The following is a 26,535-nucleotide window of genomic DNA, read 5'->3' as shown; positions in this document are numbered from 1 at the left end:
ATGCAAAGTCCTGGAACTTTCTCATTCAAAACCCGTTCAAACATTTTGGCCTTCGTACTTTTATCTTTGTGAATTACACTATATGCCAGATACATAAACCAGTAATGGAAAAACAGTATGGGGGCTGACTGTTTTGTTCTCAGTGGCAGCTCTACGCCCTGAGCAATGCTATTTTCTTCCTTTTCTTTGGTCGGTAATAGACAAACATCTGGAATGAATGTGCTATCCTCATTAATTAAATGATTTTCCATTTGTCAGTATAATTCCTGATTATACAAGACATCTTTTTAAACAATAGAAATTTGCTACAAATATCAAACTTTAGCTCATTCTGTAAGATAGCAGTTCATTCCGAATTGTATCCCTGGTAATGATTTTAATTAATGAGCAATCATATATAAGGTTAGTAGCTTTAGGGAAATCATTAAAAAAATTAAGCAAAACTAGGAATACCAACTATACAACTTTATACAGCAGGTGTAGAAATGAAGAAATCTCATTACAAAATTCATGTAAAACTGCAGTTGAAATGGAAAATATATACATCAAGGGAAATTATTGGAGCATCAGTGGTAATTTGATCAAATGTATTAACTTTATCAAGACAAAAGGCCAGATCCTGGTCCTACTGGACTCAGTGGGTACTTTGTCATTGACTCCAGTAGAATCAAGATTTGGACCCAAAAGAACAGCCACAACGTTATCAGATTTGTGAATATTGCCAAATGTTTCTGTAGCTTTGGAATTACTACTTTAGAGATTTTTGAAAGAGAAAAATGTTCTTTAACTGGAATCCCCTGGAAGCTAATAAGATGTGAAGAATCTTATGTTGAACCTGGAGGCACCAATATGATTTTGTGGTGTGTGAACATTCCACAAGATGGCACTCTGTGCACAAAATTACACACTTCTGCAGCAATTACTGTTCTGGGCATATGAACTATACTAATAATTCCAGGCTGTAAACACAGATTTTAATAATTTTAATGTTTGATTTTTGTATTTAATAATTAGTTATAATAGACTAAATACACTTCCTCAGTGGAACATAAAAATATGATGTCCACTATAGTTGACGCTGGGCTTCTGAAACAGCATTAAACTGTTTACAAGTGAACTTTTCCATTAGTACTCTGCTCTGTGGATACTGCAATGTCAGAATAGAATAATATTACAATGAACCAACACTAGCCAGAAGTCTATAGGTATAGCTGGAAGTCTCTAGGTAGGCTGCATGATTTTCAACTGTCCTGATGTGTTACAATATTAGAAAGCTTGGCATTAAAGACGAAGTCTAGAAAGTTGAACTGCAGTAATCTTGCTTTACTGAAAAATGTGACCTTTAAAACTTAGTTATTGATAGACTCTGGATCTTAAAATATTTTTCTTTAGCAGGTAAGCTGTATTCTAACATTTTTCAAAGTAATGATGTAAAAACTACTCCCAAAAAACATAAAGTATATATTGAATTCTTTTCTTTCTGTATTACCCAGGCTTTATAGCACCTAATGCTACATCACAAATTTCATTGGGCAGGGAGTGAAATCTCGTGATTAGAGCAAGCATGTAGGAGAGGCGACTGTTTCCAGCTCTGCTACTCTCCTTTAAACCTCTCTGTACTTCAGTGTACCCTTCTTTAAGATTATTACAGAGCCCAACCATTCTCCAACTGAAGACAACGGGAACAGAAGCAGGTTCACAATAATACTACCTACATTACAGATTTGTTGGAAGACATAATTACTGCTTTGAGATCCCCAAAGAAAAGATGATGATATTAGGATTGCAAAGCATTATTACAACGATCAAAGCAACTGGGGGAGTGCCATTTTCAGATCTCACTTTTGCATTTGTTCCGTCTGAGTTATAACTGACTAAATCTAGAGAGAGATGTAATGGTACATTTACAGTGGGGTCAGGAGCTATTTTCCTAGGTGGTTTGAGATGGCATGCAATACTGAACGCCAGCCTCTTGTGTACCAGGACATGTTAACTAGAGGAAATTACTTCTGCTGAATGCTTCTTTTCACTGAAAACAAAAGCCGCGAGCAAGTGCTAGAACTCAGGTTGCTCCTAGTCTCCAAATTAATGTTATGGAAATCTTTACCCATGTGCAGCAGGAATGGGAAAGCTTTAGATTAATAGAGCATTAGCTGCTTAGCATAATGAGGAAATTGATGGTCTTTTGGTTAAGACACGAGGACTCAAGTTCCGTGTTCAGTTCCCAGCTTCACCACAGACTTCACGTATGACCTTGGGCAAGTCACAAGGGGACACATTTTCAAGAACTGAGGAGTGGCAGTTGGGACCAGATTTCCCCCCAAAAGAAGCTCCAAATGAAGCTAAGCTCTTATGAGAATCGGGCCTTGATTGTGAGTGCTGAGCTTTTATGCAGTCTGGCCACTGCTCTTGATGGACGTCAGGTCCCCATTTGTAAAATGTGGATAACACCACTTCCCTACCCCACAGGGGCATTGTGAAGTTAAAATTGTTAATGACTGTGAGTCTTTCCCTTACTACACTGATGAGGACCATCTCAATACCTTGATGGAAAGATAATGAAAGTAGATACTCTCAACCAGTCGGAACTCAGATAGCAATCATGTTGTGCTGTGATCAAATTATTTTGGTCATTTTTGTTCCATGACAAAAAGTGAGACCACATCATCAAATACCTCAACCTTCTGAGTGACCACAAATGTCCTCATTCGCCAGACATTGGCCCATGGTAACTCCCCTTTGAACTGTTCTAGATGCCGAGGAGTGGCTTAAAGCTGCTGTGAAGAATGATGGCGTTACCTGTATTATTTTTTATGAATATCACAGGCATTCAGTTACCTGTTAGAAATTACCCTGCCTCACTGCACGGAGTTAAATCAAAGGAGGCTGTTAAGGGGGGAAACAAAACAATGACAAGGATAAGGTATCTCCAAATAGAATACCCAGGAAACAATACTTAAGAAAACAATGGGGGAGCTATTTCATTGGGAAATGCCCACCTGCCTGGCTCCAATCAGACTAGGACGTTAATTTCTTCCAGGCCTAAGCCTAGGATCAAGAGGGCACTAAACCATTTAAGACCTTGGCCCAGAGAGGAAGAAAGTCGGAGTGGGCAAGAGGTCAGAGGGAGAAGTGCAGAGTCTGATGGGGTCTAAATTAGCTGTTACCACTCAAGAAAGATCTTGGAGTCACTGTGGATACTTCTCTGAAAATATCTGATCAATGTGCAGTGGCAGTCAAAAAAGCTAAGAATGTTAGGAACCATTAGGAAAGGGATAGATAAGAAGACAGAAAATGTAATGCCACTATATAAATTCATGGTACACCCTCACCCTGAATACTGCATGCAGTTCTGAGCACCCCATCTCAAAAAAAGATATATTAGAATTGGAAAAGGCACAGAAAAGGGCAACAAAAATGATTGAGGTTATGAAACAGCTTCCGTTTGAAGAGAGATTAAAAAGACTGGGACTTTTCGATCTCAAAAAAAGAGATGACGAATGGTGTATGTTTGAGATCTATACAATGGTGACTGGTGTGGAGAAAGTGAATAAGGAAGTGTTATTTACTTCCTCACACAACACAAAAACCAAAGGTCACCCAATGAAATTAATAGACAGCAGGTTTAAAAACAAACAAAAGAAGTACTTTTTCACACAACGCACAGTCAACCTGTGGAACTCATTGCCAGACTATCTTGCGAAGGTCAGAATTATAATGGAGTTTAAAAATGAACTACATACATTCATGAGGGATAGGTCCATCAATGGCTATTAGCCAAGATAGCCACGGATGCAGTCCCATGCTCTGGGTGTCCCTAGCCTCTGATTGCCAGAAGCTGGGAGTGGATGACGGGATGGTTCACTTGATGATAGCCTGTTCTGTTCATTCCCTCTGAAGCACCTGGCACTGGCCACTGTCGGAAGACAGGATACTGCATGAGCTGTACTATTGGTCTGACGTACTATGGCAGTTCTTATGTTATGTCTCTCTCAGACCAGAGGTGGAGGTAGCTGGACTACATGGAAACTACCAAAACTTGCAAAGAAAGGAAAAAGTTTGGATGAGACTAGATATGTAAAGACAGTTAGTACCTTTGGGCGAACAGTGTTTGTTTGGAAAAAGTCTTTTTGAGTCACTTTAATTAACTGCTGATCCCAGGCTTAGAGAGGAAACTTCCTTACAGTGCCAACTGCAGTTGGGCCTGTCATGGTAATACAGTTGGAAATGGGGGGGTGCCACCCCAGAATCCAGTCAGAAGGGTAGAGCTATGGGGTTCTATTCAAAGAGAGGTGAAGATAGTGCACTCTGTCATCTGAGGGGTGCATTGGTCACCCTGTTACCATGACTGGATGGTGGAAATAGGTGTTGTAGCCTCATGATCCAGTCTAAATTCTGGTGAACTGTGGAGTTGCAGGCTGGAAAAATGGAAGATTGAGGCCTGACACTTGGAGGGAGTGCCCACAGGGGGAGAGATCACAGATACAATTTGCCCCTGAATTGTGACAGCTGCTCTAAGGGGGAAGCTGAGGATACCCTAGATGTGAGGGAATTCACAGCCAGCGCTACGCCACCCTTTCTGAACCCCGTTCCTCTCTGGGCTAAGTGGTGTGACCAAAGCAATGTGTGCTCAATCAACAATGTAGAGCAACTCTGAGGCTCTGATTGTTCTGATTGTTCCCCAACTCTGATTGTTCCCCAATCCTGGCGCACAGAAAGGTGGCAGAATCAGGAGGAAGAGAAGGTTGACTAAGTGTAGCCCTGGTGCCCCATAGGATTTGACCCACAAAACTGAGAACAAACATCTCATTTTCTGACTTGGATAGAAAAATGAAACAATAAATACAGACCTTATTGTTCAGAATTAAAAATAAAGAGTTGCTTATCAAACTTGTGTTATAAAACAAATAACTTAATTGCCCTCCTGTTTTGCTCAGCAATAAGTCATTGGCCTCAGCATGTATAACACTGGGCAAATGGATCCTCACTTTGTGTAAATTAGCATAGCTTTGTTGAAGTTAATGGAGCTACATTGAGTTGTGTGAGATGAGGATCTGGCCCTCGATGTTTTTCCTCCTAAAACAGTAAATACATAATGTAAATCTATAATAAGGTGGCATCCACATTAATAAAATGAGGCACTAACTATATTTATTATTACATGAAACACTGGATAGGTTTCTGAAATACTGTTCTAGAACAGTTTTACATTGGCTGTATGGTTCTGATGAGTGCTACAATTCTGAAAGTTAGATTAAAAGAAAAACGAAGTCTTCCAAGTTCTCCTGTATACTTTTAATAAGGAAAATGTTCAACTGAACCTAATCAGCCTTTAACCCTGCATTTATTTCTATTTCCAGCCCAGAGGAAAATGAGGAGAGAAGTACTAGTTTCCTTTTACAAATCCTAAATTACAACAAAACACCTACAGATATTCCCAAGAGAGCTACATAAATATCATGAGTTCATTAAGCTCAGTGCTATTATAGTAAACATCAAATGAATTAGTTATGGTAAGTCACTTCCAATATATAACTAATGGTACCAAAACAAATACCTGTTTTCTGATTTGGCTTAGCTTTAAGGAAAGGTAATTTGAGTTTCCACGCTCTACTAGCATCACAATTATACTTTATGTGGTATTCTAGACTCACTTAGAAAGTTAGCTAAAATTTTACAGTAACACAGGACCACACAGATCAGATGAACACTAAGGGACTGAGTTTACTCTCACTTTTACCAGTGCAAATCAAAGTAATTTCATCAAAGTCAGTGGCATCACACTGATGTAAAATATGGCTGAATGGAGAATCAGGACATCTAGGTATGGTTGTACTCTAAATAGACAGTAAAGCGGGATTCCATGTTGCTGAATCTATATATAGTTTGCTTAGTTTAGAAACAGAGATGGTCTTTCTATGACTGCCAGCCCCACAAACTCAACTTTGGGATCCAAAGGTCAGTGAGGCTCTCATGCATCATCACCATTAAAAAAAGATAATGGAGGCAAAATTACATCCTTGAATTATCCAGGTAACCCCACTGTGTCCAAACTATTCTCTAAAGTGAAACCTATGCAATACTAAAGGTTAAAGAGATGACACAAGTTTCACTCAGGGCATAATATGGAGACAATATGATTACACAAGCATAACCCAAGGCCACAATTTGTCCTACCAGTATCTTTATTACTGGTAATGATGCATGTGAAGGAAAGAATCCAGCTTGACTCTCAGATCCCGGACTGCAATTTCAGGGCTGGCTGTTAGAAAAACACTCTTTTATTCATAAACTGAGTAAATTTTATGAAGAATCAACACCTCACATAACATTCATGGAGCTCTGTGTTATTTAAATGCAATTACCGTTCAGTGTAGAATGAAACTAAGGTTTAAAAAAACCTGCTATCCTTACTGTAGGCTATGCGTGGAATTTTCTAAAGTACTAAGTGCTGGTCTAACTCTTCTGCTATTGAAGTCAGTGGGAATTTTGCCATTAACTTCAAAGGGAGCAAAGGCCAACAGTGAGCACACTTGAAAATCCAACCCTATATGTTAGGCTGTAAAAGGAGATGTTAGTGTTCCATGTGTAAGAACAGCAGAGGATGCTTGTATTAGATAGGAGTTAAAAGTACTAAATGAGCCCTTTCAGTCATGGGGTACTCCTTAGATGCCTTTTCAGAAATCCCACCCTAAACAATGTTGTCTACAGTGTCACACACCAATTACCTATTATTCTAGGGATCAGAATTGGTAATGAACCAGACGAACAGGTCTACGGATGCTTTAGACCAAGTTGGTTCACTGTTTGTTTTTAGGACTCCATTTGCTGGTGAGCATGTATGGATTTAACTGTTTTTTAAAAATTACAGTTATTAGTAGCAATTTACTATTTCTCTCTCTCTCTCAAATCATTATGCTGTGTACTCTATTCAGACACTGTTCATATTGGAAAAATTAAATCCAGAAATTAAACTGGAACATAAGGAGTAAACTCTAGTTAATCTGTTCTAGGCCATCTCCTAATGTCACATGAAAAAGATAAGTAAATGAGGAGTTTACAGAAGCTGACCTTCTATGGAAAGAGTGTGCAAAATCATCCTCCACTCACTGAGAAGCAATTGCTTGCAAAATCAAATTAGCAACAGAATGGCGCTTAAGAGTTGTGGTGACTAGTGAACTTTAGTTTTGATATGTTTATGCTAGCTGTAAAAGTCAAACACTCATTACAGAAATGGCAGACATGATCTTTCATAATATGAAAGTTGGTCTGCAAATGGAGAGATAACAAGCATAATGAAAGCAAACTAGAAAGATGCAAGAGAGCTAAAAAAGGACAATGCCTCCTACGGAGACAGAGGGTATAATTGCAATTGGAAAGAGAACACTTTTAGTGATCTTTTAAAATGTCAGTGTCATCCTGGAGCATAGTGTGATATTTGGGTTACAGGGTAGAGAAAAAAAATCTTTCATTTTAGTGTGAGAATCTGGAAACGATCATCTTTGTTCGAAAAAATTAAACTGAATTCCTTCCATTGAGTGCTCTTGTAGTTACCAAAATCCTATCCACACAGTACGGTCAGCACACAAACATACATCATGCAATAGGTGTGAGCTGAGAGATGAATGAGTCACAAAGGGACTGCACTGTGAGAGGGCATCAGTGGTGACCTAATGCTGCTCCTGAAAACACTTGTTTCCAGGGCATATCAGCCAAGCCCATCTGAGAGAAATGTAGGGTTATAGAGTTTGCTACCACTAGCCTTGACATGTATTCAGACTTTTTGACTTGCCCTGGATGTAAATGGAAATGATAAAAGAAAACATTATGTAGTATAATGTGGCAGCAAGACTGCCTGCTTGGCATACCAAACCAAGTCTATGCATAAGGGATAACTGATGTGTTACTTCTTCACTTTACAATTTAAGTTTTTCTCATGCATGGGGAGATTTGCTAGGAATTAGTCTATTCCATCTTCTTAATGAGACTTATCTATTACCTCAGATAATGTATCTCTTCACTTTAACATGCCAGACTGCCTACCCTGTGTACGGAGGATTCTACAGTATTTAGACAAAGGAATGTACCAATGCAATTTTAAAGGATAGACTATCTTTCAATGTACTCATGTGACTATTAACATGTAGCTAATTATATACAATGTAACTATGTAATTAACGTATGAGTAATAGATTAGATTTGAGTTGTAGGTTTAAGTGGTAAAGCATAAATAGGATTACACCACTGGGTATAGAACTAGAGGTATGCATCACTGGTGTGTGTATGGTAAATAAGAAAGATAACACATAGCCTTGATGGAGAGATAATCCTGTACCAGTAAAGTGTAAGATTATTGCAAAATATGTGTATAAATGCTGATGTTCTGGAAACTGTGCAGCAATAGACTGGATAATATGCTGCAATGTACCAGTTCATACCACAAAATGTCTGATGGAAGCATTTCAGGGGATTCTGTAATAACCTCAAATTGCTATGGTAACTCATTAACATAATGTTAATGAGAGTAAGGGGAACTAAAGGGGTAGCCTATGCAAAATGGGGCACCCTAAAATTCATAGCATTTGGAAGTGCAAGTACGAGGTAAACAGCCTTATGCATCAGTATGAGCCTTCGTAGGTGTAAACGTAACTCAGGATAAAAGGTGTTGGCCGTTCTGTGTGTTGGGTGGGAACGAACGGGGAGATGCCAGAATGACAGCTGAGGGTGATGACGAAGATGATCCTAAGGAAGAAAATGAGTAAAACTCCAGGGTCCCCGAGCAGGAGATATGAAATCTAAGTGATGACACATTCATAGGGCTAAACGCTTTGCTCTCTCTCTCTCTGCTATTGTATTTTAGTGTTTGTGGGATTGTTTATCTGCTTAGTGAATTTGTTAATAAGGGGATTTGTGGTAAATTGTAGTTGTTTCTCGTGTGCTTTTAGGATCTCTCATTTTAATGATACTGATAACAATATTCATGATGTTGTAGTCATCAGAAGACCAAACCTTTGTTGACCACTGCTGTCTAAAAGATGAAAAATAATCAATACACCAATCCATCAATAAAGCTACAAAAAGTATAACAAAAGCACTGAAACATTGCTAACTACTTGCAGTCAAAATTAATAACTAATATTTATTCCATTGCTGTGCCTCTCCTGAAGAGCCGTGAACTGCTTTGTACAATAGGAATAAGAACTTTAAGCATCAAAATGTTTACTCACTGGATGATATTACTGTAGATTTCAGTAACAGAAGCGGCTTGATAAAAACAGAGTGCTATTCAATCCTAATAATCTGCAGAAGGACTGAGTGTCTATTCTGTTACAACCGGAATCTCTCTGTGTATAAGAGCTGTAGGAAGCTAACCCATATTTTTATCTCCGAGACTTTGCATAATCAATTCTTTTGGCCGTTTCTAAATCTTAATGAATAATACTGTATAAAAAGAATTGAGACTCTCAGTATTTGGGAGTAGCAATAATGCAATGCAGTACAATCCAGACTCAGCTATTTAATTCACTTCCAGGAAGAACTGGATGGCTCAGAGAATTGGTTGGATGATATGGAGCCTTTCATTTTCACAGATAACCCTTTCAAATCTAGCCTCGGTTGATATTCTTCAAAATTTTTACTTTCTGAGGGAGTCTGATGTTGTGGGTGAAATGGGTGGGCCGTCCCAGTCAAGCTTCTAGTGGATAGGTATACATCGAATAAATTCATTACCATAAGTGGTCCCTGAGTTGTCAGTGTAAGTACAGAGGCCAACAACTGAGTGAGCATTGAAAATTAACTACTTTCCCTTAGACTCGGTCCATCCAGGTCAGATTTCAGACTCATTCGTAGGGCCATGTGAAGAAACTTGCACTGCTGATCCCCACACTTTATCTGCCCTGTGGTTACGCAGAAGACTTCATTCTACTACTGGGCAGATGCTCAGCTGGAATAAGTTGTCAGAGTTCCATGGAAGCAACTGTAACTATGATAATTTACATCAGTTGAAGATCTACCCCAATGAATAAGTTTACTTAATACTGTCCCTACCCCAAACACACACACACTCCACATCTAATACTTCATGTTACCATGCCACATAATTAAATTTAAGTTTTAACAAAAACATACATTACAGACACTGCAAATGGCAAGTGTGTAAAAGAATACTGTCAATTTAAACTTTTGAAATTGGATAATTAGAAAAATCCTGATACAGCAATAATACACTCTGAATGTATTTTTTTTTAAATTCCAGAAATAATTGTAAATAATTTTGTCATTTCCTGGCAAAATTTACTGATTGCCTTGCCTTTCCATAACGATGTTTGATTTCTATCCTGCATTGGATAACTTTGTCATGATTGTCTATCTTATGAAACTGAATGGGTTTCTTATGTTCTGTGAATAACAGTAAACCCCACTTTGGGCCAGTATCAGTATTTAGTTTCCCATGGCTGGTGCCCCCAATTACCGTTTTTGTTTTCTGTCTACTAGTGACTACCCAATTCCTACAAAATAAAAATTCTAGTCAACTCAAAGAATGGGATAGCTGAGGAACATATGGCTACGAAGCACTGAGAGCATCCATTGTTTATATCCTGAGGGTGTATTATAGCTTGGCCAGCTACATCTGTAATTACAGGGGAACATCCTGGAGGAAGTATTCTGACGAGTCAGCAGGCCAACAAGGGACCCACTTGTCTCCATTTTCACAGCTCCTTTCTGATATTCCTGATCATCTAAGGTGAATGTCTCTTCTAGCTGTGCAATTTTGACCCTTCAAAACTCAGTGAATGATTCCCTGTCTCAGGGAACTTTCCTGTAGTAACTGAACCTTTTCTCCCCTTTCCTTTCCCCCCCTCCAGAATACATAGGTAATTAAGAACTCTCCTACAAAGGCCTCCCAACAAACCACAGGGCTCGGTTTTTGACATATTTACACAACATAACACAGTAGTATATCCCATTAGCTCCAGCAGAAAAGAATGTTCATTTTATGGTGTGTAGCAGGGTGTCCTTACCAAGGGCAAACTATATCCAGTCACTTTATCCCAGCTATCCTATGGCAAAAAAAAAAAAAAGTACTGAAATAGGACATTTAACACACACACACGATGCTATGTTTACTCCCCTCCAAACTAATGGCATTTAGCTAAATTGCACTAATGGCTGCCTCGGGAAATTCTCATTTACATTCTTCATGGCTGTGGGTCACCATGAAAAGGTTTGACACTGAGACACAGTTTGGATAAGTAGGTAAAAGCATAGAAGCTTATCCAGAGGACCTATGCAGATCCTTTTTTAAGGTCACAGGCCTGAGGCCGTATTCAGCTCCTGCTGTAGTTCCTTTTCTGAGGTAGGAAGAAACCAGTACCAGCAAAGGAATCTAGATAATCTCCTGCATCCTGCTGTCACTGAATTAATTTGGATACCAAAGTACACTGTGTGTTTCAAAGAATACAGTTTGGATTCAGCAGCCGCTGGGTCCCATCAGAGAGGCTACTAGAGGGGCTGAGTCCCTACAGTGTAGGCCTAATTTGACATAAGTAACTTGACATAAGACAAACTTCATGCCTCAGTAGGCATGATTAGGAAGGTGAATGGAAGATTACATTGTAAATAAGAGCATAACAAACATTAGGCTGGAAACAGTCTAGCTAAGGTAAGCAGGAACACTCTGGTACTAGGGACAATGGACAAGTTAAATGTAGAGATCATGTTATTCATGAGCAGCATATGGACAGTGCATGCAGTGCAGGGCTGGTTCCTGAAAAGGAATCAGGCCAATCATGAAGCGTGTGATGCAACGTATAGTCAGGAATGCAGGTGTTAATAAAGACGTATACAAAGAAAAGTTTTGTGGGGTAACTTTGGATTTGTGATGTAGCCTGCATCCATTCATGTTCAAGCCTGAACCGCTTGGGAATAGTGTTGCTGTATGCAAAATAAAGGTACCCGAGTGATGAATTTCTTTGGGACTCAAGTGGAAGAGGGTCTCAGGGGATCCCAACACATAGCAGGTTCCACTAAGATGAAAAGTCAACAGCTTTAGGGTGAGGCATTGAGGACATAGTGGACATGGTCCTGGGTTTGGTGGGAGGGAGTTAGGGCTGTGTTGAAATGTCCGCCATGCCTGTCTGGTGGAAGAAACAGGATGTGTGTGTGTGGATGAGGAGTGGGGGATAGTGGGGGGGACAGGAGGAGGGGGCGAGAGGTTCCTAACCCCAAATTCTCAAGCCTTGAGAATGAAAATTCAGGTTATGTTCAAAGAGTAGATAGTCATTTGTTGATGGGTAGGAAAGATATGAAGGGGTTCTTATTTTACCCCAGCCTGTTTACTTGTTCCTAATTCTGTGTCAGATGGAAAATTAGGCTTGTACTGAATGGTTCTGTCACTGTGCTGCAAATTCACAGCTGCATGAGAAGATGCACAGGAAATCACTGTCCTTTCACTGAAAGCTGCAATAAATAATCCCACACGAGTTCCACCCCTGCCTGAAAGCTGCCTGAAACTGCTGGAAACTACACTGAGAACTTCCAGGGGGGGAAATGTGAGGAATTAAACAGTGCACCCTGAAAAATAAAACAGTTATCATCAACAAAAAATATTAGGGGTATGGAAAGGCTTCCATAGGAGGAGAGATTAATAAGACTGGGACTTTTCAGCTTGGAAAAGAGACAGCTAAGGGGAGATATGATTGAGGTCTATAAATTTACGACTGGTGTAGAGAAAGTAGATGAGGAAGTGTTGTTTACTACCTCTCATAACACAAGAACTAGGGGTCACCAAATGAAATTAGTAGGCAGCAGGTTTAAAACAAACAAAAGGAAGTATTCACACAACGCGCAGTCAATCTGTGGAACTCCTTGCCAAAGGATGTTGTGAAGGCCAAGACCATGACAGGGTTCAAAAAAAGAACTAGATAAATTCATGGAGGATAGGTCCATCAATGGCTATTAGCCAGGATGGGCAGGAATGGTGTCCCTAGCCTCTGTTTGCCAGAAGCTGGGAATGAGCGACAGGAGATGGATCACTTGATGATTACCTGTTCTGTTCATTCCCTCTGGGGCACCTGGCACTGGCCACTGTCAGAAGACAGGATACTGGCCTAGATGGACCTTTGATCTGACTTTGTAGGGCCATTCTTATGTTCTTATTTGTGAAAACACAAACTGGTATCTATCAAAAACATCACCTCTTCCCCATTACAGGAACAAATATATAAGCAAGTCATCTTAGCCGAAGACAATGTTCAGGAATTATCCTTGTGAGCTACTGAAAAGCATATTTTTGAGAGTCATTTTATTAATAAGTATATTATTGACTTCATTTTACAGATGAGGAAACTGAGGTGCAGAATGTTAAGTTACTTGCCCCAGGTCACACCATCAGTGTCAGTGGTAAAGCCAGGAAGAGAATTTAGATCTTTTGACTCTCAGATTTCCTTTTAGAACAACTAGACCTCGCTGCCTCCCTAAGAATAATGGAAAGAAGGGGAAAAAACCACCTCATCAGATTGTGTGACAGCAAGAAAAAGGTCAAAGATACAGATCTTTAATCGTCATGATCATCAGATTTCTTGAGCACCTTTCCTAGTTGACTGTAGGCCACACCTGTAGGTCAATGTCAGTTTTTGAAAACCTATGCTGCTGGACCTGGAATGGATGAAATTCTTCCTCTCCTTGAGGATAAAACATTTTGGAGTACAATTATATTGTATTGAAGCATTTCCCATACAATTACGGTACTACATCAACCCACTCCAGCTGACTAAAAAGAGAAGGAAGTGACACATCCTTTTATATTCATGGTTTTACCAGCCAAGTTTGTGATCGTATTAGATCTCAAGCAAAGCAATCTCTGGGATGCTTACATTCCTGGAATTTTGGACTGGAAAATAAATTAATCAAGTAGGATGAAACATGCCTCACAGAAAATGAAAAGTTGCCCAGAGGGGATAGTAAACTGCTAAAATCTAAGGCATTCTGCCCCAATTCTCCTCACACTTAAATGGAGTAAATCAGGAATTACACTCATTACAAAGGAATTACAAAATGTCAGTGGATTTACACTGGTCTAAGTGTGATCAGACTAGAAAAACACAGCATTAATTGGGATTTTTGAAGGTTCTCAAGTGCTTAGATAATTTTTGCCTCTAGCAGTTTACACTTTTGTTTGTTTCTGTAAACAGCATGGGAAGTGAAAATGCTGTAGTTTTGTGAGTAAAGCTCTATTTCTGATACAGATGGGCCCAAGCAGCAAAGTTGGATTGAGATCTGAACGATCTCCATGTCCAGGAATGTTTGGATGAGAGGTTTTGGTTGGCCCATTATAGAACTACCACCACTAGGGAGAGCTGCTAAGTTCAGATATCAGTATTTCCAAAGTTGAGGAAGATTCAAATTGAGTTTTTGGTTTGGGCCTATTTCTACTTTCCAGCCCTACTAGAAGTAGGGAGGCACCAGAAATCTTGAAAAACAACACATTCTTATGAGATTTCTGGCCAAATTGCATGGATTTGGAGAGTTTGAGTAAAATTTCACATCAATAGTTAGTATTTGCCTGAAGCAGATCCTAGCTTTTTTGCTATGTTCTTCACTAGAATTACCCAAATAGTAACCTTACCTTTACTATTTCTGCCTGTCACTCGCACAACACAGACAGGGATTGAAGGTAGAACCCTGTAGGATGAGGGGATGGCTGTTGGGGATTAGACCTTCTGTTGCTATCTCAGCTACTGAATAACTCCATCTTGTCCCCACTGGGTCTATCACCATTAAGTCTTTTTCTTCCTTAGCTACTAATACAGCCTAAATTTCAGGTCCCATAGTGGATGGGTTAGATCCTAAAATCAGGTTATGACCCCTTCACATCATTTAGGAGGTGCAAAGAAGCCAGAAACTAGATCTAAATGCCCAGCAGATAATTCCCCTGTTGGAATAATTCCCCTTTTTGAGCCATCTGTGCTGGATCTGGGCTTGGTACTTGGTGCCTACTTTCCCTCTCCTGGCTTCGGGGACCTGTTGAGGGCAGGAAGTGGGTGTGGCAGAGCAGAGCTCCTCTATGCTTGTTCTCCGTGTAGGGGCCACTAAAGACTTCTACATCTGCAGTGCAACTTAGAGTTGCTTAGCAACAGCACTAAGTGGCTTCAGGGAGCTGTAAGTAGCTCTTTGACACCCCACACCTGTCTCTTGCACTAAAGCAGAGCCCTCGCGCAGAAGGGAATCCGGCCAGAAATACATGAACCATGAGGCAGTTCATGCACTGTGCAAATTAATCAACACCTGTTGCCTGAAGAGAGGCCTGTAATCAGTGGAAGTACTTTTTTTATTGCGTAATTTCTATTGGAGGTTAATGGAATCAAAGAAAATTGAATGGCCTGCAGAATAGGGCAGCAGAGTTCTTATCATTGCTCGGAACAGAAGCAAACTTAGTAAGGCCCCAGATAGCTTGATGATAGTACAGTAGAACCCATAGGTGCCGACTTCCCCTCTGCCCGATGGGTGCTTGACCCCCATCACCCCAGCTCCGCCTCCCCCGCTCCTGCCCCACCCCCATTTCACCCTGTCATAAATATAAAGGGAAGGGTAAACCCCTTTGAAATCCCTCCTGGCCAGGGGAAAGCTCCTCTCACCTGTAAAGGGTTAAGAAGCTAAAGGTAAGCTCGCTGGCACCTGACCAAAATGACCAATGAGGAGACAAGATACTTTCAAAAGCTGGGAGGAGGGAGAGAAACAAAGGGTCTGTGTGTCTGTCTGTATGCTGTTTTCTGCAGGGGATAGACCAGGAATGGAGTCTTAGAACTTTTAGTAAGTAATCTAGCTAGGTATGTGTTAGATTATGATTTCTTTAAATGGCTGAGAAAAGAATTGTGCTGAATAGAATAACTATTTCTGTCTGTGTATCTTTTTTGTAACTTAAGGTTTTGCCTAGAGGGGTTCTCTATGTTTTTGAATCTAATTACCCTGTAAGATATCTACCATCCTGATTTTACAGGGGGGATTTCTTCATTTCTATTTACTTCTATTTTTATTAAAAGTCTTCTTGTAAGAAACTGAATGCTTTTTCATTGTTCTCAGATCCAAGGGTTTGGGTCTGTGGTCACCTATGCAAATTGGTGAGGCTTTTTATCCAACATTTCCCAGGAAAGGGGGGGTGCAAGTGTTGGGAGGATTGTTCATTGTTCTTAAGATCCAAGGGTCTGGGTCTGTAGTCACCTAGGCAAATTGGTGAGGCTTTTTACCAAACCTTGTCCAGGAAGTGGGGTGCAGGGTTTTGGGAAGTATTTTGGGGGGAAAGACGCGTCCAAACAGCTCTTCCCCAGTAACCAGTATTAGTTTGGTGGTGGTAGCGGCCAGTCCAAGGACAACGGGTGGAATATTTTGTACCTTGGGGAAGTTTTGACCTAAGCTGGTAAAGATAAGCTTAGGAGGTTTTTCATGCAGGTCCCCACATCTGTACCCTAGAGTTCAGAGTGTGGGGGGGAACCTTGACACACCCCTTCCCCAAAGTTCCTGCCCCTACCCTGCCTCTTCTCCGCCTCCTTCTCTGAGCGCGCCATGTCCCCACTCCTCCCCCTCTCTCCCGGAAAGTCCTAAGTGCCACCAAACAGCTGTTAGGTGGGGGGCGGGAGGAAGTGGGGCGGGGAAGTGCTGGGAGGGAGGGGAAGGAGTGGGGATGTGGCACGCTTCGGCAGGGGGTTAAGGAGGCGAGGAGAGGGGAGCTTGGCTGGCAGTGGGTGCAGAGCAGCCGCTAATTTTTCCCCATGGGTGCTCCAGCCCCGGAGCACCCTTGGAGATAGTGCCTACGGTAGAACCTCAGAGTTACGTACCACACACCTTATTTGGAACCGGAAGTATGCAATCAGGCAGCAGCAGAGGGGTGGGGGGGAAGCAAATACAGTACAGCATTAAATGTAAACTACTAAAAAATTAAAGGGAAAGTTTAAAAAAGATTTGTCAAGGTAAGGAAACTGTTTCTGTTCTTGTTTCATTTCAATTAAGGTGGTTAAAAGCAGCATTTTACTTCTGCATAGTAAAGTTTCAAAGCTGTATTAAGTCAATGTTCAGCTGTAAGCTTTTCAAAGAAGCACAACATTTTGTTCAGAGTTACGAACATTTCAGAATTATGAACAACCTCCATGCCCAAGGTATTCGTAACTCTGACGTTTGACTGTAGAATTTTGACATTTTTGCAATTGCTGTTTGCTGAGGGGCAAGATAAACCACGCAATGCAACACAGAAAACTTTTGGAGAAAGAAAATACTTAGTGAGCCTGATTCGCCACTTATTCAAACCACTGCAAAACTCCACTGACTTCAAAAGCAATGACTTCCTATTAATACCAGCATCTTCCTTTCCTTATAGACAGATTCCTTAGAACTACGCACACATTGTGGCAGACTAGATGCATATTTAATACAAAACATTAAGTTATCTTACTTTTTAGTGCTAGCCTTGAGTTTAACCCAGGTTCCAAATTAAGCTCCTGACAGATCGGGAGAAGTCCTAATATAGTCAGCCATTCATTAAATGTTTTTTCCCCTATCTTAACTCACATCTAAATAAGAAAGAGAACAAATCTTATTTAAAGATTCTGCATGTGACCTGAAGAACTGGAATGTTATATTTAAGCAGTAAAGCTAACCCTGAGTTCATTGGTATTGTTATAAGCCTAAGAGAATGTTTTTCCAGTCTCTTGCATTTTCAGGTTTTTAGGCTGCTGCTGGACACTCTTTGTACTGAACTGGCACTGTGATGCTCTTATGCGCAGCCAGCTGGAATGGATACAGAGTGAAGCAGAACTCTTGCAAACACCTTAAGCACTGAGTGATCACTGTGTATATACTTGGCATGGGCTACCCTTTATCTCCAATCCTGTCCCCGATCCTTGGGCTGCAAGGGGACTGAGTTGGTCCCAGAGTAAGTTAGAACAGACTCTAGGGTTTTGCAGCCTGCTCCCTCACCACACCTTGCTAGCTCCACAGACTAATGGGGAGGAGGAGCAGGACCTTATCTCTGCCTCATCCTCACCTGCTATGGAGTGATTTGCATCCCCAAGGATGCATGGTGGGAGAAGTCCTTGTATTTCCCCAAGTACAGGAATTGCACAGCCTATGTGGGGGAAGCTCCTTGCTCCTCAGACAATCTGGCCCTTTGTGCCTCAAGCGCTGTTGCCAAATCTCATGAGAGAGAGAGGGGTGGGGGGTAAATTTCTAGTCTTCGTGCTTGATAAGTTTGAAAGCAAGAAACTGAAAGGCTCACAAACCAGAAACCAAACAGAAAAAGACCCACATTTCATTTTTTTAAATAAAATCTCACACTTACGGCAATTTTATGATTTTTGGGGGGCCTGACATGTGAGTTTTCAATGTGTGGAACTGGCAATATGCTTAATGTTGCCTAAGAGTGTTTTAATATGATATGGCTCTGTAGTGCCAAAATATGGAAGAAAGTACCGAATAATTTTAAAAATTGTGCTCAAGTCTTGATTAAAAAGTTACTAGTTAAGTACTTGTGAGCATGGGAAAGAGCAAGGGAGAGATTTTAAGGCCCCATGATCCACCAATAATCTCCAGGCCATTTTCGTTGCAGACTGATGTGTGTCACCTTTTCCCATTTACAAGTCTCTAAAGAGCAGATGTACATCTACACCTCTGCTAGTAGCAAATAATTGCAACTACTGGATATCACCAATGCACAAAGGTATCTTAGGATAAATGCACGATGGGGGAAAAACTCAGACTCATTAAATTCTCTTAATTCTCGTATTTTCTTTGTCCTTCTTTGTACAGCGTGAGGAAACTCCCGAGTTCAAAAATCAGCCAGTTTATTTCCCTTGCATATTTAAGTACCTTACCATAGGTTAAAAAAAAAAAAAGCCACTTGGGGTCATTCAGTTAGACAGTTGATCCCCTTCAGCCTTACTCACCACCTCACTCTTAATTATTGTGTATTTATTAATTTCAAGCATGTGTGTAGAACCCAACAAGTATGCTCGGTTACTTGAGTGTACATGATTTATGTATTGAAAACAAACATTCCCATGCTAATATCATGGCTCAGTAACAAGACTCAAAGAACAGGGGTAAAAAAAGAGGGCACTGACCAGAGAAACTAGTGAAAATAAGATGGTCAAACGGGTGAATCTTACTTAGGCTTATCTACATTGTGTATTAGTCTGCACGAGAGGGTGTTAACTCAAGTGTGCGTTAGCATGTTGTGCACTAACTAGCCTGTGTGGACCCTGTTGGTGTGTGCTAAAACTTTCCCTTGTGTGTGTTAATGTATTACAGTTTGAAATGGGACTACATTAATACAATATAGGGAACTATTAGAGCACACCAGCAGGGTCCACATGGCCCAGTTAGTCTGCAACGCACTAATGCACACTACAGTTTAAACCCCTCTAGTATTGACTAACAAGACAGGCCCTTACAGTATGTTTTAAGCACCACCGTATAGTGCTTATGTGAATTTCTGGCACAAGTGAATTTAAGGAGTGAGGATCTGAGAGCAAGAGCCCCTGGCCCAGGCTCCCTTGAACCTCCTCCTTGGCTGGTTAACTTGGATGGCAATGCAGTCTGAATCACTGCAATGATGAAGCTCTACTTATCTCCCTGATGCCTCTTCCATTGAGCTTCCTTCTGCTCAAACTGATGTCAATGGGAGTCTCGCCATTAACTTTCAGGGGAGCAAGATAAGCCCTTATTGTGTTTGACCCTGCCATTCTAACACATGTAAATCTCTCATTTAAATTAATGGGGGTTCTGCTTGAAGTAAGACTGTGGAATTGGGCTTTTTGGAACACTTTTGCCCTACCTAGATTAATTATCTCCTTCCTTTGCTTCAGGTTCCACTTCTCTCCTTACCATCTTTTGAGACAGTGAATAATTCCCTTCCTTCTTTTATATTTAACTTGAAGGTATTTATAGATTGTGATCAGGTCCCCTGAGAATTGTCTCTTTCATAAACTGTACAATTAGTTTTCTCAGCCTCTCCTTGTAAGTCTTTATCCTCTAATCCTTTCTTTGGATACGACTGATTTTGTCCCCTTTTTAATCTGTGGTATATATAAATCCAGAAACAAAATAATATCATCAGATATTTTGGGGGGGCCTATTATAAGGTGTCCTTGTAGCTGACATATTATAAACCTAAAGGAACCTTCAAGGTGTGAAGCCCTGCTCTTCCATTTCTACTGGTGGCTGGCCTGATCTTTCACTGCGATGAAGAAACCAGGGCTGCAAACAGAACACCATAGCCATGGTAACAGGCAGCTCAACTTTTCACCTTTTAACCTATAAAAACAATAATTATTTTCTCTTTACATTTTGTTCTGTATTTGTGATTTACATTCATTACCAAAGGCCATTTCCCAAACAGTGCATTGCAGGTAACATTTCAAAAGCTCCGAAGTAAATTTAGGAGCTTATGTTCCATTTTCAAAAATGACTCAGGAATTTTGGAGCTTAAGTCTCACTGAAAGCCAGTGGGATTTAGGGCCTAAAGTGAAAGGCACAGATTAAAATGTTACCCTTTCTGCCCTGTAATGAGCATTCGTATTAAGGTCCCTTAGCTTCTTGGGCCCTCTACTCTTCCAGCCCATCGCTAACTGCCAGGAAATACTTTGCCCATCAGGAATTGTTGCGTAATTAACCTTTGCAGTACCGCAGAACAGTACAGCCCTTGTGCTGCAGATCACAACGACATTCCTTTGAAATGCAACCCATCTTTGGGAATGTCATCCCATCTAGCACATGGGTGGCACCATATCTCATATACAGTGGAAACCATTAAGGGAAAGAGCAACACTTGCTGCATCAGGATATTTCATTTCACTACGGTATCCGATACATGACCAATGCTCAAAAGGCAAAACACCACAGATACTTCACTAAATGAAACTACTGTAGCTGGCAAATGCTGAATTTTTAATGGTGCACAACGTACTGGGTACAGGAGTCAAACAGTGAAGCTAATTCTTTTAAAATGTATTTATACAGTGCTCAGAAGTGTGCAAAATGCTTTACAGATTTAGCGAGAGATGTTCCTACCCCGAAAAGCTTATGGCCTATGGGGCCACACTTACAGGATGCAGAGAGAGCGTACAAGGAGATTCCCCATCTCCTTTTAAAAGACCTGAGCCAGGGTCTTTTACAACCACTGTCCCTCTGTGAACCTCCAGCAGTGCACATCACCCCGAAGGGGCCGAGGAGGAGATGGGGTTATGTTCCAGTTCTGAGCACAGACTTGCAAAACACGCTCTGTGCAATGACGTGAGCAGGCAGCACCCCTGAAGAATTGTAGATGCAGGCACGCTCCTCCTGCACAGAGGGAGATCATTGAGCTGCCTGCCTCCAGAAGCATCTGCGGGGGTAGCGAGACTCTGCAGCATGCCCAATGTAGGGCTGTGCCCAACTGGCATGACGGCACTCAAAGTACATTTCAAGAGTAGTGGAAGGGTTGCAGTATAAAAAGGAAGTGAAAGCAGTGTTGAGGTTGGCATGCATCTTATTAATTACACAATTTGTCATCCTTTTGTTCTGATTTTTACATTTGTATGTCTCAGTGCTTATCTCATACTGCAAAAGCCATCAACTCTGCCATTACTTTTTTGTTTTATATGACTAGCAACAGAGGCATTCAGAAAGGCTGACAATCCTTGCAATTTCCTATACTGAGCTCTTGGTGCTGCACTAATATTTGATTGTGGCTGAAACCTTCAAGATTATTTCAATACAACATTATTGCAGAACGCTTAACACTGGAGATATCTATCTAGCTTTCTCTGGACTGCTCATATGTTTGAAACATGCCAAGATTTCTACTTTATGTAGCTTTTGTGAGGTGGTGGAGGGTCTGAGTGATTCAATCCATGGCATAGTTTAGGAAACATTTTATTAGATAGGTGCATGAATGTGGATTAAGGTGCTCAACATTATACACCAAAGTTTGGAAATTTCGGCCAGAAAGCTGAAAGGGAAGTTCAAAAAGAACTTCTGTTTATAATTTCAATTTTCTCCATCTGGTTATCCTCTCACCACAGAAATAAGCATGGTTAGGTGACAGCCACACAGTTTAGCAGTCAATGACAGCCTCTACCCCCAATGCTCTTTATGGTATGTTTCTGTTACAACCAGTCAGTCAGTTCAGAAGGGGTGCTCTGCTGCTGCTGCTTTGTTAAAAACAAAGGCCATAGACTTTCGAATGTGAGTTTGTTCTTGCTCACTAAGATTGTCATCAGCTCCCCTGGGCTAAATTAAGTAGAAATGCCCCACAAGTGACTAATTTCTGCAGCCTACAGTTGCCCACTTTTTGTCATTAGTAGCTCATAAAAAGATTTCCTAATATACTTAAATTCCAAAATGTAATGAGTAAAAAAAGAAATTAATCAAATAAAATAAAAGACATCTGTAGAAAAAAAACATTATCTTAATTACAATACAGTGGTATCCTTTAATACAGAAAACATTTTCTCACAGGACAATTTTGCTATAATGGAAGGTTTGCTTTAACTGGGACTGCAATTTGCATGCTGCCTTGCACTTGAAACACTTCACAGCTTGTTTTCTACTTCACTACAGTTTCATCATAGCTAATTTCCACTGTGCTTAGAGGAAAACAAACATTTTTCCAGAATTCCAGACTCATTTTACAAAGTTTTAAAACAACTGATGGCACTAGAAATGCTCCCTCCTTTTAACGTAAGAAGCCCATAAAAATTAAGATGCGAGCAGTAGTCATTTTGTGCAATGACAGGTTTTAGAGTAGCAGCCTGTATCCGATGAAGTGAGCTGTAGCTCACGAAAGCTTATGCTCAGATAAATTTGTTAGTCTCTAAGGTGCCACAAGTCCTCCTTTTCTTTTTGTGCAATGTTTTCTTTTGTGTCACTACCTGCCTTCCACAAAGACAGTAGGCAAAGTTCAGTACTTGGAAATAACCACAGTGTCACTGCTTACATGTACACCTGCCAGTCAACAGTGGGAAATTTTAATTGAAACAAGAGGTTACTTATCACGAACTGTAGTCTGAATCTCACCTCTGTGTATTCCCACCTGGCATCAAGCTGGGCAGCTGCTTGAAAAGATGATGCAGGAGAAAATTCACGCAAGGGGAACATCATCATCCTACTCTGTATAAGGGAGTGTGTCTCCAACTCAGTTCTTTCTCCCAATCCAGAAAGTCCCAAGGTTATAAAGAACTCCAAGGCAGAAGGGAAGTTTGTGGGTAGCATGAATGAACAGAGCAAGATTAAACTCTTGAAGAACAACAGTTAGTTGGCAAGTAACATCTCTTCTTCAAGGGCCTCTATATATTCCAACTTGTAGGAGATTAGCAAACAGAGCTCCACCAAGGAGATGGTGGGGAAGGCGCTCTTAGCTAATACTGCAAGGACACTACTATTGCACTAAATGCAAGAAGTAGTGTCTGGTGAAGTTGTGCACTTAACTCCAAGTTATTTATTTGCTTATTTATTTATATTTGCTAATAGTAGTCATGGATGGGCCATACGTCACTGTAGCAATCTCATAACAACATCCGCGCCATGAACTTAACAAGTTAGGTTTTATTGCCCTCTCTGTTCCCCTTCTAAGGCCTTCATCTAATGTCAAGCCTAAACATATTGATGGCCAGTTTATATCCATTTGTTCTTGTGTCAACATTGACCCTGATCTTAAATAACTCCTTTTTTTTTCTTTGTATTTATCCCTCTGATGTATTTATAGAGAGCACGAGTGACCAAAATTGCAAACAGTATTCCAGATGAGGTCTCACCACTTGCTTTCTATTATGGTAACACTTGCCTATCTCTACTGGAAATACATTGCCTGATGCATCCTAGGATTGCATTAGTCTTTTTCACAGCTGCATCACATTGGCAACCTATAGTCATCCTGTGACTGATCAATACAGGTCTTTCTCCTCCTCTGTTGCTTCCAAGTGGTATGTCCCCAGTTTATAGCAAAAAACCTTGTTGATAGTCCCTAAATGAATGACCCTTTTTCTTTACACTATTAAATTTCATCCAATTTCTATTACTTCAGTTTTCCAGGTGATCCAAATCTTCTTGTATGATATTTGGGTCCTCCTCTGTACTGGCAATACCCCCCAACTTGGAGTCATCCACAAATTTTACTAGCACACTCCCACTTTTTGTGCCAAGGTCATTCATGAAAATATTAAATAAGACTGATCTCAAGACCAGTCCCTGAGCAACTCCATTAAGGCCAGAAGGGACCATCATGATCATTTAGTTTGACCTCCTGCACATTGCAGGCCACAGAATCTCACTCATCCACTCCTGTAATAGACCCCAAACCTCTGGCTGAGTTACTGAAATCCTCAAATCATGATTTAAAGATTTAAAGTTACAGAGAATCTACCATTTACTCTAGCTTAAACCTTCAAGTGACCTTTTCCTCATGCTGCAGAGAAAGGTGAACCCCCCCGCAAGGTCTCTGCCAATCTAACCTGGGGGAATATTCTTTCTCAACCCCAAATATGGCGATCAGTAAGTCCCTGAGTTTATTGGCAAGACTCAGCAGCCAGACATCTGGGAAAGAATTCTCTGTTGTAACTCAGAGTCCTCATCATCTAATGTTCCATTTCCGATTATCTTAGGGGGAAAAAAAAGATCAGATTCATTTGGCATGATCTATCTTTTGCAAAACCACATTGTATTTTATGCCCATTAGCATTTACCTCTATGTCCTTAACTATTTTATCTTTAAAAATTTCTTCTAAGATCTTGCATGCAATTGAGGTCAAACTAACAGATCTGTAGTTTCCCTAGACACTTCCCCTCCCTTTTCTTAAATATAGGCACTATATTTGCAGTCATAGTATACGACCCCAAATTTACAGATTCATTAAAACTCCTTGCTGTTGGCCTTGCAATTTCATGTGCCAGTTCCTTTAATATTCTTGGATAGAGATTGTCTGGGCCCCCCTGATTTGGTCCCACTAAGTTGTTTGAGTTTGACTTCCACCTCAGATATGGTAATTTCTATTTCCATATCCTCATTTCCATTAGCCACCCTACCACTATCCCCAAGCTCCTCATTACTCTTATTAAAAACTGAGGCAAAGTATTCATTTAGGTGTTGGGCCATGCCTAAATTATCTTTAATCTCCATTCCACCCTAAGTGCTTAGCAGTCCCACTTCTTTCCTTGTTTTCTCTTTATTTGTGACACTAAAGAAGCTTTTACGCTAGGTTTTAAATTTCCTTTGCAAGGTCCAACTCTGCTTGGCTTTTGGCAGTTCTCACTTTTTTCTTACTTACTTTCTGAGCTCCAAGAGGTAGTTTTCCTTGCTGATCCATCCCTTCTTCCATTTCTTGTTGGCTTTCTGCTTTCTCTTAATAACCTATTGGAAATGCTTCCTCAGAGGGGATCTGGTATTCACAAAGAGGATTGCATTGGTGCCAATATGGGATCGTTGCAAGTGGAGACAATGGCACCTGGGGAAGGCATGATGCCCGAATGGGTGTTGGTGCCAGAGCTGATCTTGCAGTTTTCAAAGTGCCTTCTCAGAATCCTATAGTTAAGGCCACATGAACAACTGAAGGCTGTGTGAGCACAGACTCTGGTGAACAAAGAGATCCAATGTCATGAGGCTGATTTGGGAGATGCTCCAAGGCCATCTCCAAGGGAATCAAAAGCACTCCAAGACAGCTCCGGATCTGAAGCAGAAAAAGTATGTACATACAGGCACTAAGTCAAGTAACAGAAGAGCATGTGTTGAAGTGGCTAGTAGACTTAATAGTGGATCCTCACTCAGGCACAGAGATCGAAGATGCTATTGGGGTTCAAATTTGTGAAAAGTCCAAGTTAGGTCTGTGCTGAGATGTCTGGCTCCAGAACAGTGTGGAGAAAAGATGTCAGCAGTGCCTTTCAAGAGGCCTAGAAACACTCCTGAGCTGGGGAGTAAGAAAGGGGAGATGTATGATGCTTCTTCTCCCTCATCTCTTTATATCCCATTTCCGGATACATGTGTTTCACGTCTCCCTTTTACCCAAATGGGGGAGTGGAGTTGAGGTGCCAAGAGAGAAATGTTAGCACTGGAGGACAGGTCCAGTACAGCCCCTGGAGAGAGCAACAATACTGAGTGAAGATTTAAGGTTGAGGCAGGTAATATTGGTCTAGCTTTTGGAGCTGTACTGGGCTTGTCCAACACTGGGTAGGGGAGGAATTGGCTCCCAGTATACATCTCAATCCCATTATACAAAGAGTCTCAAAGGCTGGAGTAAAAAGGTGCATTTTGGGTCCTGGGGTAAGAGGACCTTGGCACAGAGGCTGGTCTTGGTACATTGACAAGGCCATTTCAGCATTAGGCTCTTGGCACTGAGAAGCAAGATGAGCGTCAAGCCTCAGGTGTCTCCCCCTTCAAGTGTGGTTAGGGAAGGCATGGTGAACCACACAAATGGTTATTGACTGGGCCTCATTCAGACTTTGAAGGTACTGAACATGGACAGTGGTTTCCTGTGTGATCATTGGGCAAGAGACACACCGCTTGAAGTCCTAATGGAG

The 26,535-nt window shown here is 40.9% G+C and overlaps 1 protein-coding gene across 2 annotated transcripts in view; it reads right to left on the bottom strand.

The window, feature by feature from the left end:
* Positions 1–26,535, bottom strand: part of GRID2 (glutamate ionotropic receptor delta type subunit 2) — a 1,026,718-nt gene that overhangs the window by 6,528 nt on the left and 993,655 nt on the right. The window lies entirely within an intron of this gene.

The sequence above is a fragment of the Eretmochelys imbricata genome, chromosome 4 (assembly GCF_965152235.1).
Source record: "Eretmochelys imbricata isolate rEreImb1 chromosome 4, rEreImb1.hap1, whole genome shotgun sequence".
In the NCBI taxonomy this organism is placed as follows: Eukaryota; Metazoa; Chordata; order Testudines; family Cheloniidae; genus Eretmochelys; species Eretmochelys imbricata.
This window is presented reverse-complemented; position numbering and strand designations above follow the sequence as displayed.